At 42.1% G+C, this 15,647-nt stretch overlaps 1 pseudogene; it reads left to right on the top strand.

Moving 5' to 3' along the window:
• Positions 1–15,647, top strand: part of LOC139382609 (uncharacterized) — a 113,031-nt pseudogene that overhangs the window by 20,195 nt on the left and 77,189 nt on the right.

The raw sequence follows: 15,647 nt of genomic DNA, 5'->3' as shown, positions 1-15,647 counted from the left end.
ACTAGTTTTGACCAGGGCCCATGAGTCACTCATAATGCTGAACTTGACACATTTACGAAATTGCTTATTCCAGTTACTAATAAGCATGCACCTATTAAGAAAATTACTGTAAAAACTGTTAAATTCACTTGGATTGATGAGGAATTGAAAAATTGCATGGTTGAATTGGAATGAGGCAAAGGGTATGGCAAATAAGTCTGGCAGCACAACCGACTGGCATGCGTATTGCAAATTGAGATATCATGTGACTAAATAAAAATAAACTATACTATGAATCAAAAATAAATCATATAAAGAATTATAGTAAAAACCTTTGGAGCACCTTAAATGAAATTTTGGGCAAAAGGCAAACTCGGCTCCATCATTCATTGAATCAGATGGCTCATTCTTCACAAAACCCATTGATATTGCCAACTAATTGAATGTTTTTTTTTTATTGGCAAGATTAGCAAACTTAGTTATGACATGCCAGCAACAAATGCTGACACTACACATCTAAGTATATCTGACCAAGCATTGTACTTTTGAATTCCGTAAAGTGACTGTGGAAGAGGTGTCAATCAACACTGACAAGCCACTGGGGACTGACAACCTGGATGGAAAATTACTGAGGATAATAACGGACGATATTGCCACTTCTTTTTGCCATAGCTTCAATTAAGCCTACTATAAAGTGTGTGCCCTCAGGCCTGGAGGGAAGCAAAAGTCATGCCGCTACCCAAGAATAGTTTACTGCCTCAAATAGCTGACCAATCAGCCTGTTACCAGCCCTTAGTAAACTTTTGGGAAAAATTGTGTTTGACCAGATACAATTCTATTTTACAGTAAAACACTGACAAGACATTCAGCACACTTATAGGGAAGGACATTCAACAAGCACAGCACTTAAATAAATGAATGATACAAATATTGTGGGGGCTGTTTTTGTTAGACTTCAGTGCAGCTTTTGATATTATTGATCATAGTCTGCTGCTGGAAAAAGGTAAGTGTTATGGATTTACACTCCCTGCTATATTGTGTTACCTGTCTAACAGAACACAGAGGGTCTTCTTTAATGGAAGCCTCTCCAACATAATCCAGGTAGAATCAGGAATTCTCCAGGGCAGCTCTTTATGCCCCTTATTTTTTTCAAACTTTACTAACAACATGCTTCTTTGAGTAAAGCCAGTGTGTCTATGTATGCGGATGACTCAACACTATACATGTCAGCTACTACAGTGACTGAAATGACTACAACACTTAACAAAGAGCTGCAGTTAGTTTCAGAATGGGTGGCAAGGAATAAGTTAGTCCTAAATATTTAAAAAACTAAAAGCATTGTATTTGGGACAAATCATTCACTAAACCCTAAACCTCAACTAAATCTTGCAATTAATAAAGTGGAAATTGAAGAAGTTGAGGTGATTAAACTGCTTGGAGTAACCCTGGATTGTAAACTATCATGGTCAAAACATATTGATACAACAGTAGCTAAGGTGGGGAGAAGTCTGTCCGTAATAAAGCACTGCTCTGCCTTCTTCACAACACTATCAACAAGGCAGGTCCTACAGGCCCTAGTGTGGTCGCACCTGGACTACTTACTGTTCAGTAGCGTGGTCAGGTGCCACAAAGAGAAACTTAGGAAAATTACAATTGGCTCAGAACAGGGCAGCAACGCTGACCCTTAAAGTACACAGGGAGCTAGCATTAATGATATGCATATCAGTCTCTCATGCCTCAAAGTGAAAGAGAGATTGACTTCATCACTACCTGTTTTTGTAAGAAGTGTTGACAAGCTGAATGTACCAAGCTGTTTGTTTAAACTACTAGCACACAGCTTGGACACCCATGCATACCTCCCAAGACATGCCACCAGAGGTCTCTTTAAAATACCCAAGTCCAAAACAGACTATAGGAGGAGCACAGTATTACATAGAACCATGACTACATGGAACTCTATTCCACATCAGGTAACTGAGACAAGCAGTGGAATCATTTTAAAAAAACAGGTAAAAAATATACCTTATGGAACAACGGGGAATGTGAAGAGACACACACACAGGTACAGCCACAAGCATATGCACACAAGCGCTAGCACACGCACTCTACACACACGCACATTGTGATATTGTTGTATGGTGGTAGTATACATTTAGTATTGTAGATATCTAGTGGTGAAATAATGTTATATGATGTACTGTTTTATATTTTGTTTGATACTGTATGTAATGTAAGTGCCTTAATGTGTCTTGGCAACAGCTGATAATGATCCTAATAAATACAAATACACCTACTGTACTGTATATGATAACTAACTCACTGTTCAAAATGTGATTTGCTGGATATATAGATTAAAGTTAGTTAGTCAATAATATATTGGATATTAGTTAATCAATGTTGATGAGTTAATGGAGCTTCTTAGATGCTCTTATAAAGATTGTTAAGAAATAAAAACCAGTAACTGATTGGCATATTGATCAAAAGAATGTTCAGAGTTGCTGCATGATCACTAATGGTGATGGGAGAACGATATGGCAACTACACTGTCCTTAGATTGGTGCTGAGTTTCTTTTGTCCCCTTGCATTGTCCTTGAAGTAACTTTGCACAAGGTCTCGTTTGACTGTGGATAAAGATACTTTTGTACCTGTTTTCTCCACCATCTTCACAAGGTCCTTTGCTGTTGTTCTGGGATTGATTTGCACGTTTCGCACCAAAGTACGGTCATCTCTAGCAGACAGAACGTGTCTCCTACCTGACAGATATGACAGCTGCGTGGTCCCATGGCATTTATACTTGCGTACTATTGTTTGTACAGATGACCGTGGTACCTTCAGGCGTTTGGAAATTGCTCCCACGGATGAAACAGACTTGTGGAGGTCTACAATTTGTTTTGGCTGATTTATTTTGATTTCCCCATGATGTCAAGCAAAGAGGCACTGAGTTTGAAGGTAGGCCTTGAAATACATCCACAGATACACCTCCAATTGACTCAAATGATGTTAACTAGCCTATCAGAAGCTTCTAAAGCCATGACATCATTTTCTGGAATTTTCAAAGCTGTTTAAAGGCACAGTCAACTTCTGACCCACTGGAATTGAGGTACAGTGAAATAATCTGTCTGTAAACAATTTTTGGGAAAATTACTTGTGTCATGCACAAAGTAGATGTCCTAACCGACTTGCCAAAACTATAGTTTGTTAACAAGAAATTTGTGGAGTGGTTGAAAAACAAGTTTTAATGACTCCAACCTAAGTGTATGTAAACGTCCGACTTCAACTGTACCTTCTTGTGTTCATCGATGAATGATGCCAACATTAATAATGTATGCTATCCCTTCTAGTGAAAATGGATACAAGAGACATTCAACAAAAAGGAGGACAGAAATAGATTTTTATTACATGCAATATGCAGACGTGCTCTTCAAAATCTGTCTATGATATAAAGCATGTCCTATCTTATATGAGAGGAAAGCTATGTTACACAATATTATCATGCTGGAACTCAATAATCCAATAAAGTATGTATTCAATACACACTACTGGCATGAATAGAAAGACCACTCACTGTCTCTATCTACCCATTAATAGAGCTAATCAACCAAGGAGCAACCAAACCCCAGTAAACTTACAGAGCAACAGTGTTTGGTCAGTCAGTGTCCCTAAAACATTCAATGAGTAGGAACCAGTGTCATAAAACATTTAAGCCGAAAGAACATTTTCCCCAACAATAGCTAGTCAGAAAGAATTGTTCCCCCCTGTTCCCTTTTCTTTATAGAATAGTTGTTTTTCTTCCAACTAAACCGTATTCCAATATGTGTCAGCACCTCTACCCCCGCCTCCTTTAAATCAAATCAAATCAAATCAAATCAAATTTTATTTGTCACATACACATGGTTAGCAGATGTTAATGCGAGTGTAGCGAAATGCTTGTGCTTCTAGTTCCGACAATGCAGTAATAACAAGTAATCTAACTAACAATTCCAAAACTACTGTCTTGTACACAGTGTAAGGGGATAAAGAATATGTACATAAGGATATATGAATGAGTGATGGTACAGAGCAGCATAGGCAAGATACAGTAGATGGTATCGAGTACAGTATGTACAAATGAGATGAGTATGTCAACAAAGTGGCATAGTTTAAAGTGGCTAGTGATACATGTATTACATAAGGATACAGTCGATGATATAGAGTACAGTATATACGTATGCATATGAGATGAATAATGTAGGGTAAGTAACATTATATAAGGTAGCATTGTTTAAAGTGGCTAGTGATATATTTACATCATTTCCCATCAATTCCCATTATTAAAGTGGCTGAAGTTGAGTCAGTGTCAGTGTGTTGGCAGCAGCCACTCAGTGTTAGTGGTGGCTGTTTAACAGTCTGATGGCCTTGAGATAGAAGCTGTTTTTCAGTCTCTCGGTCCCAGCTTTGATGCACCTGTACTGACCTCGCCTTCTGGATGATAGCGGGGTGAACAGGCAGTGGCTCGGGTGGTTGATGTCCTTGATGATCTTTATGGCCTTCCTGTGACATCGGGTGGTGTAGGTGTCCTGGAGGGCAGGTAGTTCCCGGTGATGCGTTGTGCAGACCTCACTACCCTCTGGAGAGCCTTACGGTTGAGGGCGGTGCAGTTGCCATACCAGGCGGTGATACAGCCCGCCAGGATGCTCTCGATTGTGCATCTGTAGAAGTTTGTGAGTGCTTTTGGTGACAAGCCGAATTTCTTCAGCCTCCTGAGGTTGAAGAGGCGCTGCTGCGCCTTCTTGACGATGCTGTCTGTGTGAGTGGACCAATTCAGTTTGTCTGTGATGTGTATGCCGAGGAACTTAAAACTTGCTACCCTCTCCATTACTGTTCCCTTATGAGGTGAGGAAACGGCTACAACAGCCATGGAAAAGCATTGAGTGGTATGCTGCTGCTGTTCCTGTGAGAGGGAGGCTCAGCAATGCATTAGAAAGTGGATATACTTCCAGAAGGGATGATATAACATCAGCATATTATAATGGTGAAGGACAATAGTCACGAGTGGTGGAGGTATATAAACCTGTCATAGCAATTCTATAGTCACACATACGTTACTGTGATTTACAGAGTCGGTATGCATAAAAATAATGACATGCCTATGACTTCTATCTCGGAGGTAGAGACTCTTGATTTGCTACATCGTTTAACAGCATGGGAGCAGAAAGTGGCAAGGAATGCAATTCAGTGGCTTATGCTTTGTGAATAGAAAATACTCCGACATCTCAGTGTATGTAAGCATTTTTAAAGACCTGTTTAGCACATTGATTGGACTTATCAGTACCTGTAACCTTGGTGTAGAACAAGGGGCCTGAAATCTTTGGTGATTGGCGTAATAATGACTGAGACTATCAAATTGTAAGTGCTACCTCAACTGGACCTAAAAACACAACAAAGCAAAATGTTTGGGCCCTGACCTTAATACCTCTTCATTTGCAGATGAGGGGTTTCTAGTCTAAATTATCTATCTGTAAATGGTACAGTAATTGTATCTGTGCTGCCTGCAGCTGGAAGATTACACTTAGTGTCAGAGAGTGAGAACTTTTAATAGAAAGTACATGAAAAACATAACATCCTTATTGGGTGGCGTCTGAGGGAATATATCCCCTATTGTCAATTATGCAGGGACAACATCCATTGCATTATTGAAGCATATTCCCTCAGACGCCACCCAATAAGGATGTGACAATGGTGCCGGAGGGGGTGGCTTCCGTTTTACAGGCTCCTAAACAACTGTGATACTTTCTGTGTTTTTTTCCGCATTGTTTGTAACTTATTTTGTGCATAATGTTGCTGATACCGACTCTTATGACCGAAAAGAGCTTCTGGATATCGGCTACGAGGGATATACTGCAGTCACCCGACCAGGCTCTGATCCCCGTGATTCGCTGGAGAAGGAAACTGAGATTTCGAGGCAAAAGATCCAGGTGCCTTGAAAGGATCAGGCGACGAGTGGCTGCCCTTGCCTTCCATTCTGCTAGCTAACGTTCAATCACTGGAAAATAAATGGGCCGAACTGAAAGCACATATATCCTACCAACGGGACATTTAAAAACTGTAATATCTTACGTTTCACCGAATCGTGGCTGAACGATGACATTAAGAACATACAGCTGGCGGGTTATACACTATCGGCAAGACAGAATTGCAGCTGGTGCCCGATATCTAAGGAAGTCTCAAGGTTTTGCTCGCGGGGGTGAGCAGAGGTAGAGGTAGTGTATCACGATAAACTTTAGACCACACTATCTACCTACAGAGTATTCATCTGTATTTCTCATAGCTGTCTACATACCACCACAGAGCGAAGTTGTCACTAAAACTGAACTTAGTGAGCTTTATTCCACCATAAGCAAACAGGAAAACGCTCACCCAGAGGCGGCGCTCCTGGTGGCCGGTGACTTTAATGCAGGGAAACTTAAATCAGTTTTACCGAATCTCTATCAGCATGTTAAATGTGCAACCAGAGGGGATAATTTTCTAGACCACCTTTACTCCACATACAGAGATGCGTACAAAGCTCTCCCTCGCCCTCCATTTGGCAAATCTGACCATAACTCTATCCTCCTGACTCCTGCTTACAAGCAAAAATTAAAGCAGGAAGCACCAGTGGTCTAGAAAAAAGGGGTCAGATGAAGCAGATGCTAAACTACAGGACTGTTTTGCTAGCACAGACTGGAATATGTTCTGGGATTCTTCTGATGGCATTGAGAACACCACATCAGTCACTGGCTTTATCAATAAGTGCATCAATGACGTCGTCCCCACAGTGACTGTACGTACATACCCCAACCAGAAGCCATGGATTACAGGCAACATTCACACCAAGCTAAAGGGCAGAGCTGCCGCTTTCAAGGAGCGGGACTCTAACCCAGAAGCTTATAAGAAATCCCGCTATGCCCTCCGACGAACCATCAAACAGGCAAAGCATCAATACAGGGCTAAGATTGAATCGTACTACACCAGTTCCGACGCTCTACTTTTTTTTTTTTAACCTTTTTTATTTATTAGGATCCCCATTAGCTGTTGCAAAAGCAGCAGCTACTCTTCCTGGGGTCCACACATGAAACATAATACAGAATGACATAATACAGAGCATCATTAGACAAGAACAGCTCAAGGACAGAACTACATACATTTTTTTTAAATGCACACGTAGCCTACATATCAATGCATACACACAAACTATCTAGGTCAAATAGGGGAGAGGCGTTGTGCCACCAGGTGTTGCTTTATCTGTTTTTTGAAACCAGGTTTGCTGTTTATTTGAGCAATATGAGATGGGAGGAAGTTCCATGCAATAAAGGGCTCTATTTAATACTATAAGTGCTCTTGAATTTGTTCTGGATTTGGGGACTATGAAAAGACCCCTGGTGGGATAAGTGTGTGTGTCAGAGCTGTGTGTAAATTGCAAACAATTTGGGATTTTCAGCACGTTAATGTTTCTTATAAAAATAAGAAGTGATGAAGTCAGTCTTTCCTCAACTCTTAGCCAAGAGAGACTGGCATGCATAGTATTTATATCAGCCCTCTGATTACAATTAAGAGCAAAACGTGCCGCTCTGTTCTGGGCCAGCTGCAGCTTAACTAGATATTTTCTTGCAGCAAAGGACAATAATCAAGATTAGACTAAACTAGAGCCAAAAAAGGAGAGCATCTCTTTATTACAGGAAGACCTCTCCCCATCCTTGCAACCAATCTATATGTTTTTTTAAAATTAATTTTACCCCTTTTTCTCCCCAATTTCGTGGTATCCAATTGTTTTAGTAGCTACTATCTTGTCTCATCGCTACAACTCCCGTACAGAGACGAAGGTTGAAAGTCACGCGTCCTCCGATACACCCAATCAAGCCGCACTGCTTCTTAACACAGCGAGCATCCAACCCGGAAGCCAGCCGCACCAATGTGTCGGAGGAAACACCGTGCACTGCGCCTGGCCCGCCACAGGAGTTGTTGTGTGCGATGAGACAAGGATATCCCTACCGGCCAAGCCCTCCCTAACCCGGACGACGCTTGGCCAATTGTGCGTCGCCCCACGGACCTCCCGGTCGCGGCCGGTTACGACAGAGCCTGGGCGCGAACCCAGAGTATCTGATGGCACAGCTGGCACTGCTGTGCCATCACATACATACAGCGCCCTTAACCACTGAGCCACCCGGGAGGCCAATCTATATGTTTTGATCATGACAGTTTACAATCTAAGGTAATGCCAAGTAATTTAGTCTCCTCAACTTGTTCAACAGCCACACCATTCATGCCATTCTGCTGTGGGGTAACCAGTCCAAATCACTCCGGCTGATAATCTCTCCACCTGGTTTATTGTCCTGTTTCCATCTCCAAAATGATTAGTCCCTCTGCTGTTCGTCTTCTGCTGCCCCGTACCCTTTGTATACACTCCACCTTTCATGTGTACCGAGTTAACTTCTTTGGGAATCTCGACAACATCCGGTGAAATTGCAGAGCGCAAAATTCAAAATACAAAAATCGTAATATTAAACATTCATGAAAATACAAGTGTCATACATCATTTAAAAGCTTAACGTTAATCCAGCCACTTTCAGATTTCAAAAAGGCTTTACTGAGGACAGCGCCCAGCATACAAAAGCATTAAAACCATTTTCCAAACCAGCAGAGGCGTCACAAAAGTCAGAAATAGCGATAAAATAAATCACTTACCTTTGAAGATCTTCCTCTGTTTGCAATCCCAAGGGGCCCAGCTACACAACAAATGGTTGCTTTGTTCGATAAAGTCCTTCTTTATGTCCCAAAAAAGTCAGTTTAGTTGGCGCCCTTGATTCAGTAACCCACCTATTCCACTCTTTCAAAATTCATACAAAGGAATCCCAAAAGTTACCAATAAACTTTGTCCAAACAAGTCAAACAACGTTTCTAATCAATTCTCAGGTACCCTAATATGTAAGTAAACTATCAAATTTAAGACGGAGAGTAGTGTGTTCAATACCAGAGATAAATAACGAAGTGCGCTCCCTCATCCACTCGAGCCACACGATTACAGTCAAAATGAGAGCAACCTTGAAAAGCTACAAATTCTAGCTTATTTTTCAAAAAACAAGCCTGAAACCCTTTCTAAAGACTGTTTACATCTAGTGGAAGCCATAGGAACTGCAATCTGGGAGGATTTCCTTTGAATTTCCCATAGACAAGGATTTCAATGGGTGGTCACCTCAACAAACAAAAAAATGATGGTTGGATTCTCATTGGGTTTCCGCCTGCCATATCTGTTCTGTTATACTCACATACATTATTTTAACAGTATTAGAAACTTCAGAGTGTTTTCTATCCAGGTAGTTTACTTTGGGCATGTCAGTCATCCGAACTTCCGAATACTGCCCGAATACTGCCCCCTATCCCTAAGAAGTACCTATGTCTCCTGTTTCCATGCCCACCTCTCTTCCCTGTCGCCAAATCTAGGTCCAAATGGGTCCAAAAGATTGCTGAGCAATTAATCAAATGGCCACTCTGACTATTTAAGTATTTTATTAACTCTATTTCTTGATCTGCATTGTTGGTTAAGGTCTTGTAAGTAAGCATTTCACGGTAAGGTCTACACCTGTTTTATTTGCCGCATGTGACAAAAAACATTTTAATTGATTTGAAATAACATTTTGTTCACCTCTATTCTATTTCACCAGATGGGTGATAGTACAGATCTTCCCCATCTTAAAAATAACATAGTGCCTGTGCCTGAGAGGAAAGTCGCCTGCCATATCAAACGCCTGCCATACCGTCAAAGAGGCAGCTATTAAATAAATGAAACATCCTCCAGTGGTTTAACAAAGAGAGGAGTGATATGAGAGGCCTATTACATGACCCTGTTCTGTGTTTTGTTTTCCAGACTGATGTTACCCTTTCTGGAACTGACTTGAGCTCCAAGGTTTTCAGTTACCCTTCACAAACAATGTATTCATTTCGCTGTGAGCCATATAAAACACCAAGAGTTTGTCAGGCAAGGTGTGCCTTTCCAGCATCAACGTCTTGGCAGTCTCTTAAAAGCCATCTCTGTATCTCCTTCACTCATTCTCCATCTCTCCACCTTCCTTTGTTAGCTCTCCACCTGCTCAGGTTCTTGTGTGAGGTGGTCACGTTGCACAGTATCTCTTAGCTCTTGCGTAATCAACACTCCTCTCTTTGAGGGGCTTCTGTAATTTCGGCAGTTGTTTTTCCCCTCATACTCGAACAGAACACAGGAGATCTCAGCAGATGTTCCACAATTAAAAGCAACCAATGAGGAGAAGCAGTGATAAGGGTTCAGCTCCCAGGTTCCTTTCATAGCTTGCCCTAGCAATTACCCAGGGTGCCCAAGACCTTTCCTAATGTATGAATAAATAAATAGAGCCTTTGCTAATGGCTCTCTGGAGCTTTTTAGGTTCTCTCCAGTGGCTTGTTATGTGGAACTTTTACTTCCTGTAGGACTGCTGTGTCCGTTATGGAGGACTGAGTCAGTGAGGATGGAGCAGAGACGAGCACTGATGCAACAGAAAAACAGAAACAGCTGACCTCAAAACGCCACAGTACCATTTAGCTGTGTTTACTGCTATGTCAGGCCAGTTTAAACAGTGTACATACAGTAAGTATCTCCTTAATCTTGAACTGCTGTTGCCTGAGAGAAACATGGCTTGCACAGATATAGGAAAACAGATTATTTTATTGAGTCAATACGAGGCAAGGTGGCACCAGATTAATCTCTCCTTATTGACCCATGAATGTAGATAGGAGTGCAACTCTGTCACTCCAATATTAACATAATAATAGGATATAAAGCCTGAGCTCTTCACCATTTCTATAAACATGTATTCATGCATATTAGACCCCAGCGACATACAATACTCTTCAGGATGGGTCCTGAGTTTATATAATTTACTTGAGTTAAATGGGCCCTCTTGACATTGGTCAGGGAAAATAAAACAATTGTGCTCGGTTTGTGCCTCTCAGGGCCAATGCTGATGAATAACTTAGCACGGCCTCCCTCTCCTTATTGAAAGCCAATGCTCTCAAGTGCGTCTTTCACTGGCCTGGGCACGAGTGAAGGGCTTCCAAAACCAGCCATTTGCTACTGTATTATGTGCCTGGGCTATTAAAGGCAACTGGAGCAAAACATCCTTGACGTGACCCTGTTAACATAATCAAGTCTCTTAATTAGCTGATTAACGCAATTTAGAAATAGATGTGGCAGCCCTTTACCAGAGTGAGACAGAGTGAGAGCTAAATGTGGTGGTCAATTCTCTGTGAGAGATCTCTGTGAGAGATCTCTGGGAGAGGCAGAGTGGTACATGTCTCTTCGCTACCCTCCAGGCCCCAGTGGCTGATTGAAGGTGCAGTCCGGGATCTTAAGCATTTAGGAATTTGTAACATATCATACAAATTACAAAAAAAGTTGACAAAAAAATAGAACGGACCCATTTTGGCTCATGAGCACGACTTTCAAAACTACTGGCTTGAAATTATACAAAAGCTCTGGAGCATCACTTTAACTGGTTGTGGCTGAATGTGGAGCAGGGTCAAGGGCTGGCCACCATCTGATTCCTAGCTAAGCAGAGCACTTCCACTTTTAAGCCTGTGAGTCGTCTCCAATCCTCCCCAGCCTTCCCTCTACATCCAGTATGTGTCTCTGACTCACAGTGCTTTCAGTCAGATTCAATTTCATATCCTACCATTAACATTAGCCATAGCCAAACACACATTTTTAGCTGCATGAGGGTTATCACCAGAATAAAAACAACAAGACCTCTAGTGGGATGCATCTTGAACGAGCATGGGATGAATGTCAAGGTCACCTTTTAGCCATTCTAGGAAGAATATTATTATACAGTATACATACAATATAGTGTTCTCTATACTCTAATGGTACATTGCTAAATCATAGCAATATCATTGCATGACAACTCTTTAATCTTAGCTTTGTTTTTCTCCTTTTCCTATGTGTCAACAGACTTTAATCACACTAATGACTCAATGGTAGCTGGAAAGAAAGCGCTATTCAACTTATGTGGTATCGTCCCCAAGTTAAGCCTTGGGAACGATTCATGTCATGTGCACTCAAATAATTATTTGCAGTCCAAAATGTTCTGGTTAATTTCTTCAAGAGTGCAAGTTATTCTTCTTCTTTTTGCAGCATGTTTTTATTTGACCCCTGGCGATTCTCTGGGAAGCATAAGTAAACTGGATAGAAGTATTTTGTTTCTGTAGACAAAAATATAAAACAAATACAGTCCCTAATATCTTGAGTTGGGGAATTGCTTTGTAGTGTGTTGCTAAGGGCATCCTGCTGTTTCAAACGAGGGTGTAGAATCGATTATATCACCAGCCAACCAAGGATGGATATCATTTTTATATCAGTGTAGACTGCATTTGAGTCACATTTTTCTGTTGTTTTTTATCACTTCAATTTCACCCGTTGTGGGAAAATAAGAACATATTTTATCTAACAGATGTTATCTCCTTATGTCCAGTCTATTGTATTTGTTTTACCCTGTACACATTTGAATATTAACACAGTGAGATTGGGTGCATGGACACTTCACTGAAATCTCATTTCATCATCCCACCCATCCTTACATTGAGTCCACCCAGAGTTGCTCCGATGAACTCTCTGCAGATTCTGTGGACCCTTTTCCATATGTCCCGACCTGCTCATCTGTCACTGCTGGGCACAGATGGCAGAAAGGGGGCAGCAGTTCACGTACCCTGACAGCTCTCATCCTGATAAATGACACCCAATGGCCAGCAAGCAAAAGACATGCAATATATGAGTCCCTGACAGAAAGCCTCTTCATAACAAATCTGCATTGACTCATCATTGTTCACTCCACATCACAGAAATAACTTAGTAAAACAACTCCCAAATGGAGACCTACAGCATTAGGTAGAATGTTAGACCTCATACAGTATGTGTGGATTAGTTTGCTAACTCCGGTATTAGCCCATGAGCAACAGATTAAAGACACATAACATGACCAAAAATGGCACCAACCGATAACTGGATTGGAACTATCTAGTACAGGAGGTTATGAGAGAGTTCACCTCTGGCTCTGCGAGGAAAGTGAACCTCTCTCACAGACTATGTTCTGTCACATCAAACCGAAATTAAACTGTGAAGGCACCTGGGCAGGACACCCCCTGTAAAGTTATGTCAAGATAGGGATGCATACACGCCAGTACAGTACATCGGGTACCAATCGAGGTGAAAGTTTTCAAGCTTTTTTATGAATTTACTCTATGTTCTCTTCTTGAACTTCGAGTGCTGTGTCAGGTATTTTAAAAGGTTCACACTGGTCTTAAAAATGTTGATGTTTCTGAAAGAAGCTTTCCAGGTTTATCACAACATGCTAGCAGAGCTTAGCAATGGGCAGTATTTTATCAACAGCCACAGCTGTGCATTTTGATGATTCTCTCTGCTCTCCACTTGAGCAGCACATGCCCAAAATTCATGTTTGTCAAAACACAAAGCCAAGTCGTCGCCCCCCCCCCCCCCCCCCCCCCAATTAGAAGCACCTAGACGGTAACCATGCCCAAAGGTTAGTGCGTTAGACCGGAACCACTCTTCTGCACACCAACACCAATAGTTAATTTGAATGTAAATTTGTCCGGTCCGCTAAAATGACGCTCTTGACTAACCACTGGCATTTGTTTTGGTTCAGCAGCCAAACAATCTTTAAATCCCTGATCTGAATGATCATCATTGCAAATCATAATGTCAAAGCCTTGCACTTTGAGTAATCTGCATGGGTTTATTAATGACAGAAAGCCTAGATACTGCTAAACCGCAAGGCTGTGTGGAATTAGTGTGTAAGAGGTTTTCTCAGCACTGCTTAATCATCAATAAATCAAATTGTATTGGTCACATACACATATTTAGCAGATGTTATTGTGGGTGTAGCGAAATGCTTGTGTTCCTAGCTCCAACAGCGCAGTAGTATCTAACAATTCACAATAATACGCAAATCTAAAAGCAAAATAATGGAATAAAGAATAATGTAAATATTAGGATGAAACAATGTGGAGTGGCATTGACCAAAATACAGTAGAATAGAATACAGTATGTACATATGAGATGAGTAAAGCAAAAAGATGTAAACATTATTAAAGTGACTAGTGTTCCATTATTAAAGTAGCCAGTGATTCCATGTCTATGTATATTAGGGCAGTAGCCTCTAAGGTGCAGGGTTGAGTAGCCGGGTGGTAGCCGGCTAGTGATGGCTATTTACAAGTCTGATGGCCTTGAGATAGAAGCAGTTTTTCAGTCTCAGCTTTGATGCACCTGTACTGACCTTGCCTTCTGGATTGTAGCGAGGTGAACAGACTGTGGCTCAGGTGGTTGATGTCCTTGATGATCTTTTTGGCCTTCCTATGACATCAGGTGCTGTAGGTGTCCTGGGGGGCAGGCAGTGTGTCCGCGGTGATGCGTTGGGCAGATCGTACCACAATTGTGCATCTGTAAAAGTTTCTGAGGGTCTTAGGGGGCAAGGGGAATTTCTTCAGCCTCCTTCAGCCTCCTGAAGAGGCAATGTTGCGCATTTGTCACCACACTGTCTGTGTGGGTGGACCATTTCAGATCGACTGCAATGTGTATGCCGAGGAACTTTAAGCTTTCTACCTTCTCTACTGCGGTCATGTCGATGTGGATATGGGCATGCTCTCTCTGCTGTTTCCTGAAGTCCGCGATCAGTTCCTTCGTTTTGTTGACGTTGAGTGAGAGGTTGTTTCCTGGCACCACTCCGCCAGGGCCCTGCCCTCCTCCCTGTAGGCTGTCTCATCATTGTTGGTAATCAGGCCTACTACTGTTTTGTCATCTGCAAACTTGATGATTGAGTTGGAGGCATGCGTGGTGACGCAGACACGGGTGAACAGGGAGTACAGTAGGGGGCTGAGCAGGCACAATTGTGGGGCCCCTGTGTTGAGAATCAGCGAAGTGGAGGTGTTGTTTCCTAGCTTCACCACCTGGGGGCGGCCTGTCAGGAAGTCCAGGACCCAGTTGCACAGGGCGAGGGTTCAGACCTAGGGCCCCAAGCTTAATGATGAGCTTGGAGGGTACTATTGTGTTGAAGGCTGAGCTATAGTCAATGAACAACATTCCGACATAGGTATTCCTCTTGTCCAGATGGGATATGGCAGTGTGCAGTGCGATGGCGATTGCTTTGTCTGTTGATCTATTGGGGCGGTAAGCAAATTGAAGTGGGTCTAGGGTGTCAGGTAAGGTGGAGGTGATATTATCCTAAACTAGTCTCTCAAAGGACTTAATGACTACAGAAGTGAGTGCTACGGGGCAAGAGTCATTTAGTTCAGTTACCTTTGCTGCTTGGGTACAGGAACAATGGTGGACATCTTGAAGCAAGTGGGGACAGCAGACTGAGATAGGGAGAGGTATAATATGTCTGTAAACACTCCAGCCAGCTGGTCTGTGCATGCTCTGATGTCGCGGCTAGGGATGCCATCTGGGCAGGCAGCCTTGTGAGGGTTAATACGCTTACATTACTTACTCACGTCGGCCACGGAGAATGAGAGCCCACAGTCCTTTGGAGTGGGCCGCATCGGTGCCACTGTGTTATCCTCAAAACGGGTGAATAAAGTGTTTAGCTTGTCTGGAAGCAAGACGTCGGTGGCTGGTTTTCCCTTTGTAATCTGTG

This window comes from Oncorhynchus clarkii, chromosome 24, assembly GCF_045791955.1.
Source record: "Oncorhynchus clarkii lewisi isolate Uvic-CL-2024 chromosome 24, UVic_Ocla_1.0, whole genome shotgun sequence".
NCBI lineage: Eukaryota > Metazoa > Chordata > Actinopteri > Salmoniformes > Salmonidae > Oncorhynchus > Oncorhynchus clarkii.
This window is presented reverse-complemented; position numbering and strand designations above follow the sequence as displayed.